The following is a 23,091-nucleotide window of genomic DNA, read 5'->3' as shown; positions in this document are numbered from 1 at the left end:
CGCAGATAGATTGTTCCTGAACTCCAGAGACTTTGCCTGCATCCCTGCAATCCGGGAATGACAGCATACACAGCCCAATTGCCGGCTGGAGGATCTTCTTGCTGCTGTTTTCAAGATCATCCCATCAGGACATCTTTGCTACAATCAACTCCAGAGGCCTCTGCAACTCATCCTGATACTGATCAGTACTAGAGGTATTTGTGGTTATAGACTGTATATATACTACCCGGGTATATCTGTGCACAATTCTTCCCAGGACTCTATTATGTGCTTGTTACGTGTATTCATTGCTGTTTATTGATGGTATATATTGTTATTACTGTTTTGAGATATAAAGCTTACAAATACTCCAACCTGTGTGTTCATTTAGCTGCAATGGTTAATGTTGCATGCTGGGTGCAGTGGTTCCTCAGATGTTGTTTTATATTGCTGTTATTATTTCTGGTTAATGTCCCAGGAGGAGAGCCCCTCTGCTAACAGAGACCCTGTCCTGGGTGGAGGCACTGCCAACTTTATTAGTATCCTCACTCTTCCACATAGCGAAGGCTCAGGATCCTCTTTGTTATCTACAGGTTAGCGCCATAGCCTGTTTTGTGGGAGTCATTTACATCACCCCCCCCCCCATAATAGGGCTACAGATGTGTATCAGAAAAAGTGTACTGCAGAACCATCCACGATCACTACATGGATGCGCCAGGACATTCTTTTCCAGCAACATTCGTCATTCATTGGTGTCGTTGTGCACTTTTTTTTTGTTAACAATTGGACGATCAGTTGTAAATTTTCAAACAGCAGTTATTGCACCTGTGTACACACCTGTGTACCCTAATACTGTTTTAGGGTGAAAATCACTAAATTATTAATTACTGTTTTTGCTCAAAGGTGACAAGAAGGCAGAAAGCCAGGAATGGCTTTTATTTACTTATAGTTGATGATTTGATCATCAGGGGGAGGGAGCCTGACCACCTAAAGCGGACTTTCCACGTAAATACCATGATAAAACAATGTACCAATACATGCCTCGGAAGTATACTAATAAAAATATACTAAGCATTTTTTTCCGATAAAAAAAAAATATATTAGATAAAATAACTGTACAAATGCTGATGTGTTACTACATCTGCTGGTTTTCACCCGACTCTGCATGTCTCGGTGCTCACCTGTATACACCCGTAATATAATTAAGATAAGTTAAATAGACTGCTGGAAATCTGCTCTGTGCAAAAACAACAGGTTTCTATCTGATTTTTCATACCTTAATTTATTTCTGCAGTTTTTGTCTGGACCCGGGGTTCTGTTTGTCTGTCCCATCATCACCCCGCTAACTCAGTTCTGTCTGCTTTTTTCTCCGACCATCTGTATGTGGACTTTTCTCCTTCACTAATGCTGACCTTGGGCATACTCAGACTTGTTCTTAGGAAGTAGTTTAGAGAAGTAAAAAAGTAAACTTTCTGTACATGACTGTTGTGTTCTGATAATAACTTAAAGAAAGTTGTGGAGTGTTACTCTGCTAAATGTGGAATACTCTTATCACCATTATGACAACATTCTGTTGGCAGGAGGAAGCTGACAGTGAAGTGACTTTGAGAAAACTGATATCTTCTTCTAACAGATAAGAAACAGAAACTTGATATATTTCCACTGTAAGATATCAAAAAGAAATTACTGTTTTTGGTTCTCACAGTCCCTTTACACAAGATATTAAAGTAGTTATACCCTTTGTAATGATTACTCCCCAAAATACAAATAAAATGTATAGGCTGTGTAAAATAGGAAAATTGAATATAAACAATTTTTTATACACAATACAAAGGTAACAAAGAAAGCAAAATGGACCTCCAGACGGGACTTTTTGTTTTAGTTTAGGGAAAATTGAGTAGAAAAGATAATGTACATTTTACTTCTTGTCATGTAAATGATGGGGAGATTATTTTAAACAGAATGTTTGTTTCCCTTCTTTGAAGGGCATTTTTTCTCATAGTTTTGGAAAAATCTATTAGAAGAAGCTAAGAGTGGTTCCGTACTGCTCAGTGCCACCCACTGTCAAATCAGCAGATATTGGTTCTTTAGAAAGTTTTATTTAAATCTTACGTTTTATTTAGAGTTCACTGGGGAAATTTCTTTAAGATTCTGTCTGTTAAAAAGGTTGTCCCCATGACAGGAAGTTCTGGGGAATCTATCTCTAGCGCAGACAAAAATAAAGATGCATGAAGTAGGGGGATGTTAGAACCCCTATGAGCTTTTTTTTGCTGTCTTAGTGCACATTTTCCCTCATTTTCCATTTAGTAAAAGGTTTTCCGTGGAAATCTTTCTTATCTCTCATTCAATCCAAAGGTACAAACATGTTTTGGGTATAGATAGACTTTTAATTTCAATATACAAATTGTATATCTTTACGTTTTAACCTTACTATGTTACCATCCCATATTACTTCTTTCAAATAATTCAACATTCACACGGAAAAATGTTTTATGTCATTTATTACTCTTGAGAGAACAACATGGCCACAGTGAAAACTACACCCCCAACCCTTTCATGTTTATGAACTTTTTCTTTCAGGGGTTTGTTGGCATTGAGGAATAAATGTGTTTCTAAGAATACATACGAATGCATTCAAACATTACCATAAAATATGCATTTACATTTCCTGGCACTAATTTTATCCTAAACACTATCACTGCAATGTATTAGTACATATTAGTAAGTAGATAAGAAGAGAAGAAAAAAAAAAAATAAAGAAAATGTGTCTTGTCAGCTGAAAGGACTTGCTGTGGACTGTGATTGCAGGAATATAAGGATAAATTCTCAGTGGGATGGAAGGCTTTGAAGCTGGCCAAATGTCTGTAACAATGTTTGAAATTCTAACAGACAAGCTCAGTTCCCTGTTCTTTCAGGCATGAGTTCCTTATTTTCTCAAGCATAACAAAATTATGCAGCATGACTATGAAGAAGGAGAAGATGAATATAGAACTCCTGTGGTAAATGTAAAAATTGGGCATTTAGGAAGAAATTACAGTGGTTAGAATTCCATTAGAAATAAACATAAATAAGTAAATGGGAAAAACTACCTGTTGGGGTATGCAGATTGATCTCTGCCGATGGATGGATCAGTTTATAGGAAGGAAAGTGGCTCAATTTCTTATCAAAATTTACACTTGAATGATGAGCTTGAAAAAAATGAAAAAGAAACAAACCTTTATGCATAAGTAGGACTTAAATTACCATTTTGCTGAGGCTTAATATGATCAGAACCGTGAGCTACCAGAAATCTTTTGTGTTTTCGGTTTGCCAAGACACAGAAAGCACAGACAAGTTCTCCAGTTTAGAGCTTGTTAGTGTATGGAAGCTTTGTGCTCTGTTTAGTGCACATAAACCATAAAGATGCATACAGTGACATCTGAAGATGAGATAAAAAAAAGCAAACCAGACAGGTAAAGAGAAGACAAGGGAAGAATATAGAAAATAGTGTGTATGCAAGGAGAATGTTTCAATGCAAAAAAAAAAGAACAAAAAAGTGGAAAAGAATAGAAGGCGGAAGGCTTATTTACAAGATAAACACACTTTAAATGGAAGCAATGACACAATGGGCTTGATTTATTAAACACTGGAGAGGATACACTTTCATCAATAAACTTGTATGATCCAGCAAACCTGAAATAGTTCTGGTCCAGGAATGAAAACATTTGCCAACAAATGACTTTTAGTAAATCCATTCCAGGTTTGCTGGATCGCACAGGTTCACTGATGAAAGTGTATCTTCTACAGTACTAGAGAGGTTTAATAAATCAGGCCCTTTGATGAAAGGTAGGAGTAAAAGCTCCACTTCTGTCTTAAGTGTGTGGTATGGTATTAATATAACTAGCGTTCCTCTTTAAGTAAAACTGTTGTGTTCAGGACCTTACCCTATGGTTGGTTGGACCAGTGATGAGGTCATTCCTGTGCTCTCCCCCTCCTGATTAGTGCTAATCAGTACTCTGCCAAGTCTTAGAGTTGCAGTGCAGATGAATACTATATTCTAAAAGCCAGATAGATCCAGTAACTTTTGAAAGTTGTACATAAACATACATGTAATAGGTTTAAATGATAAGTTGGTGTTAAGCTTAACAATAACAAGTAGCTTTAAATGGGAAACATGGGAAAATTATCTCATTCCCAGCATGTACGAGTTAAGTAGATCTGATCCCATTCAGATAACATCAATGTTAATTTGCTACCATGTATAGTACACTGCTGCAGTTATTAGAAGCCTGCTGCCCTCCACCCAATGATTTTTACTCTGCCTGGTCCCTGCGTAGACCCCTTTACATTGAAGACGTAGGCTCATCGAAAGAAGATTGTACAAAAAAAAAAAAAAAAAATTAGAATATTTCACTGGATACTACTGTATGTATAAAAGCCTTCTTTTCACTTTATTAAATAAGTAATGTAGGTTATATCACTATGTTTAGAATTATGGGCTATGAGTAATGACTGAAAAAAGAGACTGATATATCTACAGAATTGAGGTATGTCTGTACGGATCTGAGTAATGATCACTATACTGTCTGCTCTGTGAAAACTGCAAAGAGCCATTAGTAGTAGTTTGAACATTTTAAGACTCTGGGTAACTCCAGTTATAGCCATTTTATGTCCATCTAACTGGAGGACAATCAAGGACAGAGCCAGATACATGGATGGATTATTGCTCCTAGGTACTAATTACCATCAAACACTGGAATCCTTTGAATCGTACACAAACACCACAATCCTATGATCAGGGAAAGAAAAGTCTGTGCATTCTGTGCTACCTGTTGGGAAAATGTGCTTTTACTGACCATGCGGCCAAGAATATGAGTTGAACAGTCAATAGATTCTGGAGCACACTGGTATAAAAATCTTAATGTGGAACTAAAACCTGGGGACACTCACCAGACCCCATACCGTTGAGGGCACTGCCATGTTTTCCCTTCTTCTCTTTCACAATGTTTCTTGGCCATCTTGATTGGCTGGCCAGGATGACATAACTCCTGCGCAGTTTTGTGGGAGCTCATTCAATCCTGGCACCCACAAGGGAAGCCGAGATTGCGCATCCCAACAAATTTTGACAGATGGGAGGTGATTGGGCAAGCAAGAATATTTATTGCAGAAGATACATCACCTGCCCCTTTCTGCAATAAGGACCCGCCTGAGGCCAAATCTTTAAGGTGCATCTCCGCTTTAAAGATTGTCTACTTTAGTTACACTTTATAGATGAACTCTAGTCTTGCACAGTTATACAGACTCATCCACTGTACTGGAATTGCATACGCTGACATGAAGTGTACATAAGAAGCTAAAAAAAGACTACCTAATTTTCTAGTTGGGAGAGATCTAGAACCAGCCCTTTCCTCCCCTTTATGTGTTGGATTTCAGTTCATTAAATAATGGAGGTTCTGAATCATGTGTGTTTTCAGGAAGCTATGTAAAACACCCTGCAAGCCCTTACCATATCTATAATTTGCCAGAATTGCATGGCGAAGCAGAGACACATTGATTTTGTCTGTGGGTCTAAAATAAAACTATGTTATGAAATCATAAAAGTTTGATTTAATCATTTAATTAGCATCTTTATGAGTGGGAAAAGGAAGAACAGGAAAGGTGAAATATATGCAAATTAAACTTCAGCTTTGTGCTAACTGGAGCAGAGCACACACACCACATGTTAGTTTTCTTGGGGAAACAATTTCACTACCCGATCTATTTTAGATAGAAATTTTAATTTTTTTTTTAGCACCCTTAGGGTTTTCTGGATGCATACAAGAAGTCAGATAGTTCTTTAGGCAAACCTACTCGAAAAAAGGAGGAGGAGTAAAGGAAAGATGATTATGTGCAGCCAAGGAGTAGAGATTAAATAAAGCCTTTTTTTTTGCCCTGTATTTTAAAAGTTAAGGTTTGTTTTACAACTCAAGCTCAGCAATGCCATTATAACAATATTAGCTCAGCATTTACATTATAATCTACAGACAGATCTACAGCACCAAACCCATATGGAGATGATATAAACAACACCAAATGTTTTCTATCCTCTTGACACTGATTGGCAAAGAGAATGGCACATGCACAACCCTGTAAAAATATACAAATATTTTCCTGTTCTCAGCTCATTGTTTTCAGTATCACAGAGCATACTGTATAATTAAAAATTGACAGATCCTTGTGTCAATGGCCATTAATGCAAACAAGCTAGCAAGGTGAGAGAAGGGTTTATTGGATTACTAAGAAAAACACTAGATTTTTGCTATCTAAAACAGAATATGACATTAACACTTTAAAAAATGTGATGAAAACAGAGAAACCAACAGAATAGTCTTCCTTCGGTGTTAGCTGATGGCTCATAAGACATAAGAAATATACGAAGAAATAAAAGTTTTAAACATGAAGTGCAGCACTAGGCAGCTTTCTTTTGCAGAGTATCGATTGTCTTTTAGCATCAGGCATTTATATACCTCTTGCCTGTGCTGTAAATATTCTCTTTCTGCTACAGCCACATATCAATAAACAATATTTAGACGCCCATATCTGTGCATAGCATTTTACTTTTCACTGTAGCCAAAAAGAAATTTATTCTTGCAATGGATTTATCCCTCATAACACATGGATACATTCTGTACATTTCAACTAGGCTGAACAAAGAATAATGATATTAGGAAAAGAAGAGTTACCTACCCACTGCAACTAATCACGTTTCAGTAAATGGTTGTCAAAACAGTAGAAGATTTATTTTAACTTGTTGCTATGTCTTTGTGTACTCTTCACATTGTTGAAGAACATTCTTAACTGAGAATATCAGTACCCCTTGGGGGTATGGGAACCAAACCAGGGGGGTATTATGCTGCAGCATTAAATAAAAAAATTAAAACAGAATTGTCTGCATTATGAAACTGAATATGAAAGAGCAAAACTTGATGCTTATCACATTGGGGTTGATTTATTAACCTCTTGGGCGGTTCATTTCTGTCCGGTTTTATATGTCTAAAAGAGGTACATTGTTTTTCATGAAAATTTATTTTACAGTATAACATAATAGTATGAGTATAATAAAGTTTAAAATACAAAATCATGTCAAAATAACAAATTTAATTTTTTTTTTATAAAAATAAAAATTATACTCATATTAATATATTATACTGTAAAATAAATTTTCATGAAAGACAATGTACTGCTTTTAGACATAAATACACTTTATTGCATTCAATAGTTATTTTGTATTGAATGCAATACAAGATAAGTTGAAATTCCCACCGCGCCTCCCAAGCAACATACCGAATTCACCAGAAACTCCCCGGCAACTCATCAGATGCAGAGGACGCTGGCTGGAGGAAGGGAGGAGACGGGAAGGATGATGGAGGACAAAGGTTTGGTTTTCACTGTTTTAGCTACCACTAATGTGACTCAGGGTTACCGTTTTCAGCATCTTTTTTTCACCCGGGGTTACCGCTGGGGAGGCAATGGTTCTTGCTCGATAATCAACTCAGGGCTGATATCGGACAAGAATCTTGTGTGTGTCCACAGATGAGGAACAATCATAATGCAAATAAAAGGGAGAGAGCACAGCAGGTTGCCGCTCCGTCGTTTCCCCCCTCCTCTCTCCATAGAAAGGCCCTCTATATATATCGCTCATTCATACATAGTGCAGTCGTTTGTCATGAAAGATCCATTCAACGACAATTATTGCACGTGTGTACCTTACCTTAAGACTGTTCACTTTGTTAAGAATAATTCACCTAGCTTGGTGAATGTGTTAAAAATCAACTTGCCAAAGAATACCCAATCACCTACAAGGAAATTAATAAAATAAAAGGATTTTTGCATGCAAATGATTGGATGATAAAAGTGTTATCTTGATAACTGAATTAAGTTAAATAACCCTTGTAAAGTAAAACTATTGCCCAATCTTATGAAAATGAATGGATCAAAAGCTACTCAAGTCACATCTATAGATTGCCTAAATAAGACTAGCCAAAAGATAACTAAAAACAAACGAATAGTTGTATCAACTATAGTTGTGTCACTTGACACAGGAGAAATGATAGGAAGTTAAAAAAATGGCCCCAAAAACAAGAAATCCACCGTTTGACAGATTTACACAGCCAGATGACTCCATTGGGAGATTGCCCCTGACTTTCTGCTCTGATGACCATGGTCAGTGGTAGCTTTTTATTCTCCTTTGTGTTCAGTCTACAAATGTCACACTGTCACTATGATAGGAAGTAAGGGTAAATCCCAATAATTGGAACATATACAGCAATAGTCGCTACAGCTTCAAGCCTTTGCGAATGTTTCTAGAATAAGATGCCAATTGTTCAGCCCAGTTAGGAGATACATTTTGGCTAGGTGCTATGGGTTATGGCAATTTGTAGATACAATTTTACACTGCTTTACTACCTGTGAGTGCATCAGGACAGCTAAATGTCTCATACCATATTCCCCCATTTAAAAAAAAAAGAAAGGATGTGATATTAGCTCCTACTTGTAAACCATTTTATTTCCCAATTTTGTTTCTTTATTGGCTTTTCAATTCCCTGAATACAAGTATTTCTAACAAAAGTTCATCACTGTTTCAAGCCTTTAATCACGTCTGTCTTTTAGACTTACAGCTTGCATAATTTAATGCAAAAAGCTAAAACATCAAGAATAAGGGTTGATCTTGACTGCAATAACTTCTCAGAATATCAATCACAGCAACTTCATTTCTAGAACACGTTCTGCATTTAAACTTCTAAAAATAGTCAATAAAAGAAATATTGAGTATAATTCCTGAAAATGTTTTGATCAATTTTATCTCATGTTTTATACTGTAATATCACACCTTCTGCTACTGTACAGTTTTTTTAAGCACACTCTTTGTCCTAATTTCTTTCTCATTGGAGAACCAATGAGACCATCCCTAGGTTAATGAAAAGAATATCTGAAAAGCATACTGAAGTCCTCTTTTATGCCCTATTTCTGCATAGCAATGGACAATCTACATCTACATCTACACCTTCACATTACTTTTGTTTTTCATTTATACAATGGTTTTACCTTCTAGATAATTTGGTGTTCAGTGTTTTTCTGTATAATTGTGGGTATTTTCAACTGCAGTATAGACTGCTATTAATGAATTAGGCTGAATGTTCTACTCATTTTTTATTTTGTACATTTGATTTTTTTAAGCAGAATTTTGCTTAATTTTCCTATCCCTAAATTTTCATTAATTTAAATAGGTTACAAAGGGGTTCAACCCCCTTCAGGTTGATTTTTTCTACCGTGTGCCTTTCCTTTATTTTCAAATTTCATCCTGGTGGCCAGTGTTACCAGAATAAAAGGTTAACAGAAAACAATTTTTCAGCTGTCATCAGAAAGGAAGAATCTCTTCCACAGGCAATGAGGAAAAATCACTCATGTCCCACAGACAGCGGGTTACATCCCTTACTTCCCCCTGTTCCTTTCTCCAGCCCAAAAGCAGAAAAAAAATTATAGCTTAAAAAATGTTTACCACTTAATACACCTAGTGTATAAAATTGGATAAAAAGGTTAGACATAACAGTCATTGCAATACAGCTACCTGTATACATAATAATAAGCAAGGTAATAAGCATATAGCATTATGATATTATTTACATCAGAAAAAAAATAGGAATCTTTGGTTTAGGCGGAATATGAAAATTGTAATGTTTTTAAAATGTAATATTTATTTTAACAAAACTTTGACTAATGAATTACAGCACAATCTTCATAAAAAATAAATAAATAAACGGCCCTAAAACTTACATAGACCATCCTAGACTGACAGCAATGACATGCGTTTTCCAACCACAACTATAGATCTCCTAGTGGTAATAGTAACAGCTTCTAACTGTAACCATGGGAAAAGAAAGTGTTGCATGTTCACGTAAGGACACTAGGCTTTGATAGCGTGAATGTTCCATTTAAAACTAGGTAATGAAGCAGCATGTTGGGTATTCAGCGGCTTCCTTTTCCATCAAGAGACCTTTTGGATTTAAGAAAAATGAGTTTACTTCAAGCTTGAAATTTTCCATTAACGCTTCTGCCCATTTCAGTTAAATACCAAACTAATTTAAAAAGTAGTTACAGGGGGCTAGTAGAAATGGCAGCTGCTACTAGGTCCCATGGCCTCTGGAGGGACCAGCTGTAAGACAGACTTGAGAATACTTAGTTCTTCCTCATTACACAGCTGGAAACATCATCGTGTTTATTAGTTAGAGGACACTGTGACGCTTACAAGTTTGTTAAACTCTTTCAGGCATTTGTATGCTAGGCATTCTGAAATGCAAAAATACATCATAAAACTTGGTCAAGATTTTTCATGAATGGGTTAAGCCAGCAAAGCTGCTTTTTACCACAGTAAATGTGTTATTTTATTACATAAAGCTGATGTTTTAGTTGCTGACAAATGTGGGCTTCACTAGAACCCAAATGATTGTCCATGATTACAGTAGAACCAAACATTAAAACAAATATGAGTAGGCACCGTCATCTTCACCCAGTCCCTCTGGGTTTGGGTTTTTTATGTTGATTGGTCATGCTGGATTGATGTAACTCCTGTGAATGTGTGTGTGCATAAGTGAATGCATTCACATCAGCCTGGGATTTGCAGGGACCATCACATTCTGTAATAAACAACCTGCATAGTTCTGTTTCAAGGCTTCATTCACAAAATGTGCAGTACAGTGCCGTACATTGTACTTTACACTGTGCACAATAACAATATAAAAAGCAATGTTTGACATTCTCAATATGGGCCTTATTTATTAAAGCTCTCCAAGACTGAAGAAGATAGAAGATATGAGAAGTTGGGTGATCCAGCAAATCTGGAATGGATCTGGTCCAGGAGTAATAACTTTTGCCAACAAAAGCTAATGATTTTAACAAATCTATTCCAGGTTTGCTTGACCACCAACATTCTTCCATGTAAGTCTAGTATTAAATCAGGCCCTATATGTGATGCAGAGCATAGGTTGCTGCAATGCACTGCTGGACACATTTTTGTTGGTTTTTCTGTGCATCCCTATCACAACGTCAGCATCATAATGGACAGAAGTACAGGTGGTTGGGTGTTGGTGTGTTTTATACACATGCTTAGGATATGAATGTAATTCCCTCTTATCTATGAAGTCCAACCTTAGGAAAATAATCAATTGTTCCAAATAGTATTTCTAGCTGAATGTTACCACTTTTCTTGAAAAAAGCTGCATATATCTGCTCTGAAAACTTGCACTCCTGCCAATAGGAGCATGAATTTTTATACAGCAGTCATTGTAAAGAACCTTTTCCCTGTCGTGAGTGTTGCCTACAGACAGTGAAAGCATGTATGTGTTCATTTTATAGATTTCCAAATCCTGAACTCCAAGTAGACAGAAAAATAAAAGTAACTGAATGCAGTCATGGAGTGGAAGCAGAATCCCCTTTTTGCTAGCTATATTTGGGTATCATTTAAAATGACTCAGATGTATGGCATCCCTTTTCCAATAACATCATCCTTTGAGAATTGTCTATCTGCTTTTTGGAAAGACACTCATAATTTAATAAGCCACTATGGATGAGTGGATTAAAGATTTATAAGTTTAACCACCCATATCTAATGTTCATGGGTTTCCCTAAAATATACAGAAGTTCATTCAGAAATATGTAAAAATTGATTCCTGTATTATCTTTGCCACCAAACTTTATACTTATTTTTTATTGTAAACCGTTTTTAAAATAATACTGTTAGTCTTTGTGACAATAAATATTACAAATATACAGAAAAGCAGTGAAGGAAGAAGAACATGTGCTATGCTTCATGACAGTTGTTAGATATTTGTAAATTTGCATCTTGGCTCCATGCTGCATATCTCAGTTACACCAAGAACAGTTCATTGCCTCCAAGCAGCTATCATTACCTCTAAAATCTGCCAATAAATTTTACAAGATGATTCCTACATACTGCGTGAACTTCTGCATTCTGCATAACACTAACTTCAAATTTGATAATGCGATACCAAAACTTGCATTTCTACAATACAAACCAAGAACACAGAGCTGTGACGGACTATGAACATCAACCAATATTTATACTATTTAAGTTCTGTGTACACTGTCATTTTCTATTTTGTATGACATGTATTTAAGGAAATTTATATTTCTACATGATGACACGTCTCTTGTTCTTGTGTCTTTTATGTTCATAAAAATACTGTAATTAGGTTATCCTATAAAATAATAATTCTTACTTGTATTATTTTATAGGATAAAATATTAAAATATAAATGCTTGCTAGAAGATAATTAACCACATTAAAAAAAACTGTTAAGCAAAGTAATAGCTCAATAATCTTGCACTTGATTTTTCTGTTGCCCTTTATCAGCATTTACAAGGCTTGTCCCTTCCCCATTCTGTGACTGTATAGTGAAAGTAGTACTCTGTAGTTACTCTGCTCTCCTACCCTATTAAAATTAGAACTTCTGTACTGGCACCAATTCCGGGTAAGATATTTACACTGCTTTTATTTAAAAAGTAATTTTATTAAAAACTGTTTTTTAATTTTGTCCTATTTATAAGCTAGCTGTGGAATAAGTACTTGTAATTGCAATGTAATTTTTAACCTGTGACCATAAACCATCTACAAATTTAGGTATAAAAGACAGAGAAAGAGAGTTTTCGGCACAGATATTGAAAATATAATTGGTAATACAAGTTTCATATAAAATTATGAAAGAAAATTATATCCCTTTTCATGTATGTCATATTAGTTTCTTATGATCTATACAGGATTTTGTCAATTTTCACACAAAGTTACAAAAGAAAATTATAATCTTTTCTCTGTATGTCACAGTAGTTTCCTGTGATACATACAGGGATTTGTTCAGGCCTATTAAGGCGCAATACAGATTTCAACTGACATTAAACAAGTATACATCACCATAAAATGGTTAAGTAGTTATGAACCCATTCGTATCAACCCTGGTACCCTACGCAGTGAAGGCAGATAAAACCATACTAACCCTTACCCTTATATATATGTGCCTAAACCACTAAATTGAAATGCATTCCAAAGATTTAAAATAATACATGGTTGCCAGGAAAGTGATGATATCTAAACAAAATGAATTCCTTTAAATGTTGCACTTTTTCAAATAGTTACCTTCACTTTTGCAGCTTACAAAGCTTATACAAAACATCTCCGTAGAATTCATTTAATATGGCACAGTAGACTATGGTTTCAAACAAGCAAGTTAATCTGTCTTCTTCTGTAAAAGCACATTACCAGTATAGGTCAAATTTACCATCTTTTAAGTAGCTGATTTTTACTTCTTTTGCAAGTGCCCTATTAGTTCAAGGTCGTTAAAATCTCTGTGGTTTGGTTACTGGAATTACCAAGTAATTATTTTTCTTGGCATCAACGAGACGGCTCAGAGAATGATTTTAATCAATTATAGACCTTGTTTGTACTTTCAGAGGTCCGACTTTTATATTGTTATACTCTGAATATCTGGCGTATCTGCTTCTTTGTCAATACATCTGCATTTACATGAAAATCGCTGAACAAAAAAAAAGCAATTGAGAGTGATGCATGGTAATGGGAGACAAGCTTCAGAGGAATGGGAGCAGTGCTATTCTGTATAATAACAAATAATCTAATAGAAAAAGCAATAGCTCACTTTCCTCGCACAATAAGTTTTAATAATTTCTCCAATATATGAGTCCACAAAAATATGGATGGAGTCATAACGATGTTTGATGTTCAGAACAAAAATGCTTTAGCTTGCATTTGTATAATCTTGCTACAAATCCATTCTAGAGGCGTTTTTTTGAATAAGTAGCTGCAGATCTAGAGGGCATACCAGGCCAAAGCATAAATAGTCAGTGGGGGAGACTTACCAATAAATGTACAGACAGAGGCGGTGCAGAAGATGAGCAGTGTAATATTATTTCAGCCAGATTTAATAGATGATTATAGTACCATTGATAAATCCCCCTTCCGCTGCAGATTTCAAACAACTGCAGCAACGTAAAACATGTTACCGACCATATACCGTATATAAGGGAATATGATTTACGTGGAAATGTAGCAAGTTTGATAGCAAATTTTGGGCTAGGGCACAGTGGTGACATACAAACACAAGCTGTCACAAAATGAATAACACTTTTTAGGCATCTGCTATACTAAAAGCTGAAGAAGGAGTCCCAGTGAATGTAACAAAACTGCCAATAACACATTATTTTTAGGACAATATGTTATTACAAATGTGCAGCTTGTCCTGTACAGCAAGATGCAGTCTCAAAGGGTGGTATACGAATACTACTTATATCAACTTACATAACTGAGCCTTGATCATCTTATATTTATTCTCTTTACTTAGCTTTCCAGTGGCCTGTCCAATTGTTGGTTATTAGTACAACCTCTAAAGCACTGAATTTCCAAGCAGTCTGTCAGCCTGGCTGGACCATATAATTTTGCTTACCTTCGTCACTCTTTGATATGAGCATGCGAGAGTCTGCCCACACACTCTATGTGGGGAAAAGGCTCTTGAGAGGTAAAGTTCTGGGGATTATGCTGCAGATGCTTACTTATGCATTTATTAGGAGTCCAGGTCTTGTCTGTTACTGACTCTCAGAGGAGTTCAAACCTAATGGCTGTACCATAGTCATATACCATTAACAAGGTCAACATTTTATTGGAAGCCAATTAAACTACCAGTATTTGGGATATGGGTAAAAATGGAAATCCAAGCAAAATGATTTACAATCCAATCAAGACTGATAATTGTACCTGTAGGAATGGTGCTGCAAAACCAGATTGCTTGCTACAGGACCTACATATGAATTGAAGTGGGTAATCCTGCCTATTCCTCCTCCCAACAGGCCTGCTGAAGAAGTCACATGGAGTATTGAAAGCTTTTTTCTTTATAGGAACAAGGTAAAAGAAAAGATAAACGTTGACACATGTTTAGAAGAAGGAGGGAGGTAAATTGAGGCCATGCTTTCACAAATACTCTAAAGCCCAACTGTAATAAAAAATGCATAAAACTAATAAGTGATAAACTGTTAGGTAAATTACAATGACCTATATGTCCTGCCTTTATAAATTAATAACCATTTACTTTCAATCTAACATTATGCCTACTTTTAAAGAGAAAAACATATTGTTGAGTGTTCAAACAATAGGCTCAAGAAAATGTGACTTGTTTTATTCAGGATGGGAAATATGTGAGGGGGGAAGGTCAAAAAACACTAACTTGAACTAAAAATATTCCCGACTATGAAAGTCTTTATGGTACATGTATTTTCAATATTACTGTAGCTATGTTCTCTGGTAATGTTAAGTACTCCCCCGATAACTTGTACAGTGTTATTGTATCAGAGAGCACAGCTGGCAGAGACATAGATGAGCAGTGGCCAAGAATTCACTGTAGCAAATATTAAATTCAGCTCTATGAATTAGCCTTTCAAAAATGAAGTGAAATCAGTGACATTAATTATTCATTTCAAGTAAGTAAGTTATAAATACAGGGAAAACACTGCCTCTTAAAAAACAGAATTAAATAGACTAATTTTAGGCAAAGCTAATCATGAACAACAGAACATCAATCAGACTCCAAACCATAACCATAAATTACATAAACTCACTATAAAATGCAAAGTAGCTAGGGTTTATGTCAAGCCTGTCTGGTTGCCATCAGGACAGAAGGTGAAGAAAGACTGGAGACTACAGAACACTGCCAATACATTTGTGGATAGACATATAATTTAAAGACTGCAAACATTTTTTTTGTTATTGCTAAAAGAATGGAAAAGTGAAAAAAGTCTCTCTGGTTGTAGCTTTGTATCTGGCACCACTTAGGAGCCTAATTTTCTGTTCCTGTGATGCCTATACAATAATTTGAAGTGAAGGTTCAGCATTGGGCAGCATTGTCATTTGTAACCCTTCGCAGATCTAGATAAATGTGTTTTTATTGCTGTCACTGTCCCTATTGGAAAGACTTTTCTTCATTACCTGGTAAAATACCCCAAATTAGACCAGAAATCCAACAGGGTTTTAACCAAGAAAGAAACATAAAGTTTTAGCCATTGGGATTTATTCTTTCAATATATGCCTTAAAGCAGATCTAAACTAAGAAAGCAAAAAGTCACACTGTATGGAGCAAACACTGTGTAGTGTGGAGCTTAGTTCGGTATGTGCTGGGACAGCACACTTCGATAGAGACAATGGGTCTGATTTATTAAAACTCTCCAAGGATGGAGAAGACACTGTACACCTTCATCAGTAAACCTGGGTGATCCAGCAAACCTGGGATGGATCTGGTTCATGGTTCAAAACATTTGCTAACAAATTGCAAGTGAGTTTTAGGAAATTCATTCTAGGTTTGCTGGATCACTCAGGTTCACTGATGAAAGTGTATCCTCTCCAGCCTTGGTAAGCTTTAATAAATCAGACCCAGTGTAACTCGCTGCATGGTGGCTGCATTAGGGTAAGTATATTCCATAATCGCTGAGCATACTTGCTGATTATGGCAGAAGTGTCCTTTTTAGCACCATAATGCTGTTTATTTTTTTATTCAGTTATTTAAAGTTTACCTAAATGCACCTAACTATATAATAGTAGATAAGAACTATATAATAAGTAGATAAACCACAAGGCTGATTTACGTTTGCATAACTTTGCACTGAATATTCCACCTAGGTACCACTTACCAATAAAGGAGTATTTTTTCCATTATTTTAAAGTCTATGCACATAATGGAACATTTGGCAATCTGCCTTGTTACGGTGTATGTGAATCAATACACATATGTTACTTGTCTGCTAAAACAACACAATCTGTTTTCTTATGCTTCAATGCATATTTAAGTTTATTTCTATAAACTACCTATTCCATAGCTAAACTCCCAACAGATATTTAGTCCAGTTATGTAAAAATTCAAATATTAAAGGACATACAGTTCTAGGAAATATTAAAAAAAAACAAGAAGACAACCATTTAAAAGTAACAGATGATTGATAAATATATATATATATATATATATATATATATGTACATTTTTTTAATTGCACTTTTACGCTTGCTTTGAAAAGTCAGCTCTTCCTATTGTATTTTGTATTATTAATCTGGGTGTTTGTACATGTATTCTCAGCTCTGTACAGCAAAATGTGGTGGCAACAAGTTGGATATTCTGATCAGAGTATGAATTGTAGACACAGGCATTATCAAAATATGCACTTCTCTGCAAAAGATTAAAATTATTTATGGATGCAGCTTCTTACTTTTAGTGACTGCTCTCTACCCTTATGTCTTAAGTTTTAAGTTTTGTTACCTTTTATTTGTTTTACAAATTTGGCTACAGTTTGGTAGCACAGTTGGATAAATATTTTTTATTTCTAGGTTTAAATAAGGAAAAGAAATAGAAACTTTTAAAAACAGAACTAAATGGACCAATTTTAAATATTTTGTGCAGCTCTAGTCTCCCCTAGGTATCAGTAAAAAAACAAACAAAAAAAAACATTATAATATATTTTGTAAAAGCAATTTTTATTTTAGAAATGTAATTTATTTTTTTATTTGATAAAGTGTTCTCCCTTTTTTTATGTTGCATTGTAACGTGATGATGTAGGAAAAAATCTGTTAGCACAAATTAATAATGTAGCACTAAAAAATGAGCAAGTTCAGTTTGTTTATTTTTTATTTTCACAAGTTAGAAACTGCTAAAATCCCGAATTACCTTCTGGACTCTAAGACAAGTATTTAATGCTAAGTAAACACTAATGTCACCCAGGACATTGTACATGGAACTAACGAAGAACACAATATTTTGATTTATTTAATGACTTTTTCCTTCATGTGGGGTCTGGATCATGATGCTGTTTCGGTAATTTGCAGTTGTGTGGTCAACATGGCAGCAATGGATCAGATTTACTCAATCTAAAGATGGCTACTGGTGTTCATAAAAAGCTTTCATGACATTAAGATGATGAAGTACATTCTGCAGCGGGAAGCTAATCGATTTAGCATCAGGCCTTAGTGCTGACTTTGAGCCAGCTGCTTCAGCATTAACACCCGCCATGACCCACCAGATACACTAAGATTTGGGAATCAAGTGTTCAAATAAAACTAGTAAAAGTCCTATGGTAAGTCTCTAGCTTTAGCTATAATCCCAGAACTCAGACTGAAGGAATGAGAATATGAAGCATATAAAAGCGAGATCTTAGAATTGACAATGCTTTTGTTGGTTGCCTGGACTGAATAAAATACAAATACATCGGCATGTAAAAAAGACTTCACATTTCTGATTCAATGGTGAATGGTGTATTCAGCTGATTGCCTGGAGTTCAACTTTCTGTGCTTTAGACTACATGATAAAGGTTCAGATAATGCTTTTTGCAGTTTTTTTTTTATCATGTCATGAATGACAAATAACAGACATTCAGTTAAGTGTGATGCTTAGATAATTGGACAATTACATTTTAAATTATCTTGGATTGTTGTATTCTGTGATTATCTCATTGTGTTGGGAGGAAAAAAGAAACCTTTATAATTTGTTACCTTTTTATAAGCAGAAATCAATAGATATACTAAATATCGCCTTGGAAATTTCAGAACTCTTTCTTAAAACTCCTTACAGTCAAAGTGAAAATGTTAGGCTGCTCCTTTCATTGTCTAACCTGCACTGCACAGCAGTAAGTGTCAAAAGCACAGGGTTTCATGCACAGCATGAGCCACAATGACTAGTCATCCTATGAAGGATTGGTGGCCTATGTCGGAAACCAAAAGTCAGCTGTACCATGGGTGTGCTGTAATATATACCAAGTGAGTTAGGCAGAAGACCACATAGGGTCCTGCTAGGGATAGCAGGGATATTTCTCACCATACATTGCCTTAGATGAACATATGCTTGTCAACAGTTAGCTTTATATGCAATGTTTGTACTTGACATGTTACCTGCTGCAGCTCATTATGGTTGTAATGGAAAATTATCATATGCCTCCTGGGAAGTTTGCAACATCTGCAGACATGCTCTTGTTGAAAAGTTTTAGTGTTGCTACTGTTTTTTAGTGTGGTCATTTTTCTTTTGGAATGAGGCTTAGATCACAAATACAACAATACAAATTTATGCAACAAATATTTGTCTACTATTAACTGAACAAACTCGTTCTCCCTTATTACAGTTATGTACATTGCCTACGATGAACCAAGGGCGTATAAAAACAGTAGTGCTTCTTCTTTAACTAAATAAAATGCATGGTGGGATGTGACAACAACTCCACTGTATGTTGGTTTCTCTGCTAAGAAGTCAGTACAGATTGTTTTTGGCACATGAGGTAATATGTGTTATAAGCAAAAAAGGGTCCAAACAAATCTCCCATTTTCACCCTCCTCACAACCGTAATTTATCAATTAGCTTGAAAGACACTTCACTATGACATTAGTCTTTAAACTTACCCTAACCCCTAAAATACCACAAAAACCTGTACAGTGGAAAATTCAAGGGTTACCTTTTTTATTAAAAGATCATCTCCACATTTCCTCTAGTCCTCTCTGCCTTTGGTCCTTCTACTTGAATTTATTTACTTTTATTTTCTTTACACCTTTTTTTCAGTCTTCTGGCTGGTAATGCAACCAGTGTGGTCCTCTTCATTCTTTCCTGGCACTTACAATCCTCAATGATTCAGAGAGCATTGCTGATTATGTTAGTACTTTCCTCTGCATTATCATACTTTGGGTGCACCGTACAATTAGTGTACTTAATAAAAAAATATATATATTTATTTCTTCCCTTAAATAAAGAAGTACACAATGAGCTATATCCTAGGTAAGACAACATAAACTCTGATTATCAAGTACTTTTCCTCTCAGTGTTGTATACATCAATGTTAATGCAAATTATTAGTATATATATGTGACAACCTCTTCAGCAAAGAATTCTGCAGTAGAAATGGTGGCCAGAAAAGGTCAATATCCAGGATAATAAAAAACCATATAAAGAATCAGATATGTTTCACAATTTTTTATAAACTGTAAAACCATTATTTGCTTTCTTTTCAAGATGACAAAACCAACATACACCATAATACAAGCAAAAAAGGCTGCCAAGAGGTAACAATTAGGACATAAAGGACTTCCTGAAATGATAAAATAGCTGATTTGATCCACATAAGCAGAGGAAAATACTTATTTAGAATTTTCAACGATAACTGGTTGTTAGTGTGGAATGTATGAAACAATTTTATTGCAAAGTGATTTGCCTTTCTCAATGTTTTCAACCCCTTTGAACAAAAATGTTCAGGTCTCAGTGGGAAAAAAAAACTCTCAAATTCGTGACCAGTGGAAAGATTGCCCAATTTATAGTGGTGCCTAGAATATCAACTTTAGAGATAAACTAAAAACATCATTAAAGTCATTCAGTTGGCTTTACCAAGTTATTGTGACTCAAGATACTTAATGTTACTTTATTTACCGGTTAAATAACCTTATAACTGGTTTGTGTAAGGTTTAAAATGGCTACAAAACCAGCAATTTAGACATCTGTGATTTTATATCTTTTTATGAGTAGATATGGCATAACTATTTAGGATGTTTTATCATAATTGCTAGATTTGAAATATTTTGTGCAGTACACAAAGAAAATCTATTTCTTCTTCTGCTTGCAAAAGAGATTCAGCATTTTGTGTCCCTGACCCATTTTGAGACGTGCTAGGAACATGAAACACTAAATTTAGCTGCAATATAGTTTTAGTAGTAGGTTTCAAGATTAAGTTTTGTATTTTCTACAGGCTACTGAAGGCAGTTAAGTTTTAAGCCCAGACAAACCAAAGATAAATCAGAGATCTGCACTTCTCCAAAACATTTTGGCATGTCACAGCAACTTATAACAATATGTTAAATAAAACTTAAGGTGAGTCTGCAACCTCATATGAGGTAATTATGGTTTCTTGTGAATGAATTTACATAGGATTACCTGGTTGGATTTGAAGGTGGACAAGCAAGTTGACTTTTTAGACAAAAAAAAAAAAAAAAGCAATCAATGTGTATTCGTGCAATATTTTAGTTCTTTATGGCTTATTTTTAATGTTGCAAATGAAAAATGTTTTCACATTTATATTATGTTTATAGCACCTCTGGAAGAGGGGCTTCATCCCCAAAACTCATTGACATTAATTCGCATGGAGTACCTGGATTGGTCTTCATTAACACTGCTGATGCATTAGGCAGTTGCTGTGCCTATTTTATTTGGTATTGTAGGTAGTACAAAAACTGTGGAACCACAAGGTGTGAAGTTGCCTATTGCTATTCTCTTGGCATGCAATGTCTATGTTAAGAGTAAAGCTACATACACACATCCAATGGTTTTTGCCCGATAATCGGCTCAGGGCCGATATCAAACGAGAATCTGTCGAGTGTTCAGCGCCCATCGTCCGAACAACGGTCCTGGTGGATTCACAGACGATGGATGACGAATGATCCTAAAGCAAGGGAAGGGGGAGAGCATGCAGCAGAGTGCCGCTCCGTCGTTCTCCCCCTCCCCTCTCCATAGAGCAGAACAGTGCTGTATGTACAGCTCTCGTTCATGCATCGTGCAGTGCTTAGTCGTTGGAAAGGATCGTGAAAGATCCTTTCAATGACATTAATTGCATGTGTGTATGCAGATAAGGATAAGCAAATCTTCCCATATGCACAGATCTGTGTGAATAGCACCTTGGTTAAAATCTAAATAAAATACTATGTTAGTATAACTAATTAGGACTTGTTCCTTGAACTTACTTGTTTATAATGTGCAATTACAGAACATATGTTTTCAGCCGATATACTTCAAAGGAAAAGTGAATTATCCAGGAACCCCTGCCTAGAATATGCACAATTAAGTATTTACATATCCTGGACCAGCAATTTAAACATGCTCCTAAAGATACCAGTACTTGAGATGGTGATACAGGTAAGAAGAATGGACGTTAGAGGAATTCAAGATATAGCTGCACTGCATGGAAGGGAAAGGGTGCATTTTATATGTTTTATTTATAATTTGCTAGCTGTCAGGATGTAGGGGCACTTTTCGTGTTCTCCTCATTGCCCAGCATAATTTTGGAGCAAATGAAATGTTAGCAGACAGTCCCTCTTGTTTTTGACTTATCCTAAAAGGTAAAAAATGGGCTGGGTAGCATTACACCAGTGGAGAGGACCACTTTTCCAGCGTATATGCCCTAACAATAGTCACTGGCATCCCACCTGCTGCTTAACAACAACCCACTAGAAGTCTTTGGTGTTCCACCTGCTGCCTAGCATCCATTCGTTAACAGTCGTCCTGAAAATACTTTGGCAAATACATGGAAATTTGAACAATTATTTTTGCATATTACGTGATCAACGGCGTGTGTAGGTGTTTGCACTTTGCCTACATATTTTGTATTTTACCTGTTTTTCTAGATTTCGGCTTAAGGCAATGTTCAGACTAGTGGTGGGATTGCAGTGCGGTTACTACTTCCTCAAGTCACCAGCATGTAGTGACTCCCCTTGGCAGCTCATAGAGAATGAATGGGGAAGGCAGAGAACAGCTCAGTATCCCCTTTCGGATGAAGTGCAACGGTGTGAATGGTGCTAGCAAGAAGGAGCCACTCAGAACTGCCTGGTCTTGCTTCAGTCCTGAGCATACCCCTAAGCTTTCAGCTTGCCAAATCAGAAAAATATAAGCAATTTTCTTGATGATAAAATCAGCAGTGGCATACATTACTGCCCAGCTCTCTTTTTAGCAATTATAAGTTTCACAACAAAGCTGCAATGTCAAACCCAAACTTCTAAAAAATACAAACCAAGCATCTTGGTAAAATTCCTCCACTTGGTATGTTAAATGTAGATAATTTACAATCTTCACAGGTAATAGCAGTGAAGAACAATGGTTGTAAATTATATAAAAGGACACAAGGCGATTATATATAGGTGTATAGAGAATATGAGGCATTCTGTATTTAACCCTTGCTCCTTTAAAGCTTTTAATGCTTCACTAAGACACAATGAATAGCTGTTCAGTATCACATACAAAGCCAAACCACAGGGAATAAGAATTCCATCTTTGTTGAAATATATGTTTAAAACTTCTACAT

General features: G+C 35.7%; 1 protein-coding gene across 1 annotated transcript in view; it reads right to left on the bottom strand.

Annotated features, from left to right (window-relative positions):
* Positions 1-23,091, bottom strand: part of ST8SIA4 (ST8 alpha-N-acetyl-neuraminide alpha-2,8-sialyltransferase 4) — a 94,621-nt gene that overhangs the window by 13,832 nt on the left and 57,698 nt on the right. The gene's annotated exons all lie outside the window — the stretch shown is intronic.

Source organism: Pyxicephalus adspersus, chromosome 6 (assembly GCF_032062135.1).
Source record: "Pyxicephalus adspersus chromosome 6, UCB_Pads_2.0, whole genome shotgun sequence".
NCBI lineage: Eukaryota > Metazoa > Chordata > Amphibia > Anura > Pyxicephalidae > Pyxicephalus > Pyxicephalus adspersus.
Note: the sequence above shows the minus strand (reverse complement) of the source record. Positions and strands in the feature narration are given on the sequence as shown.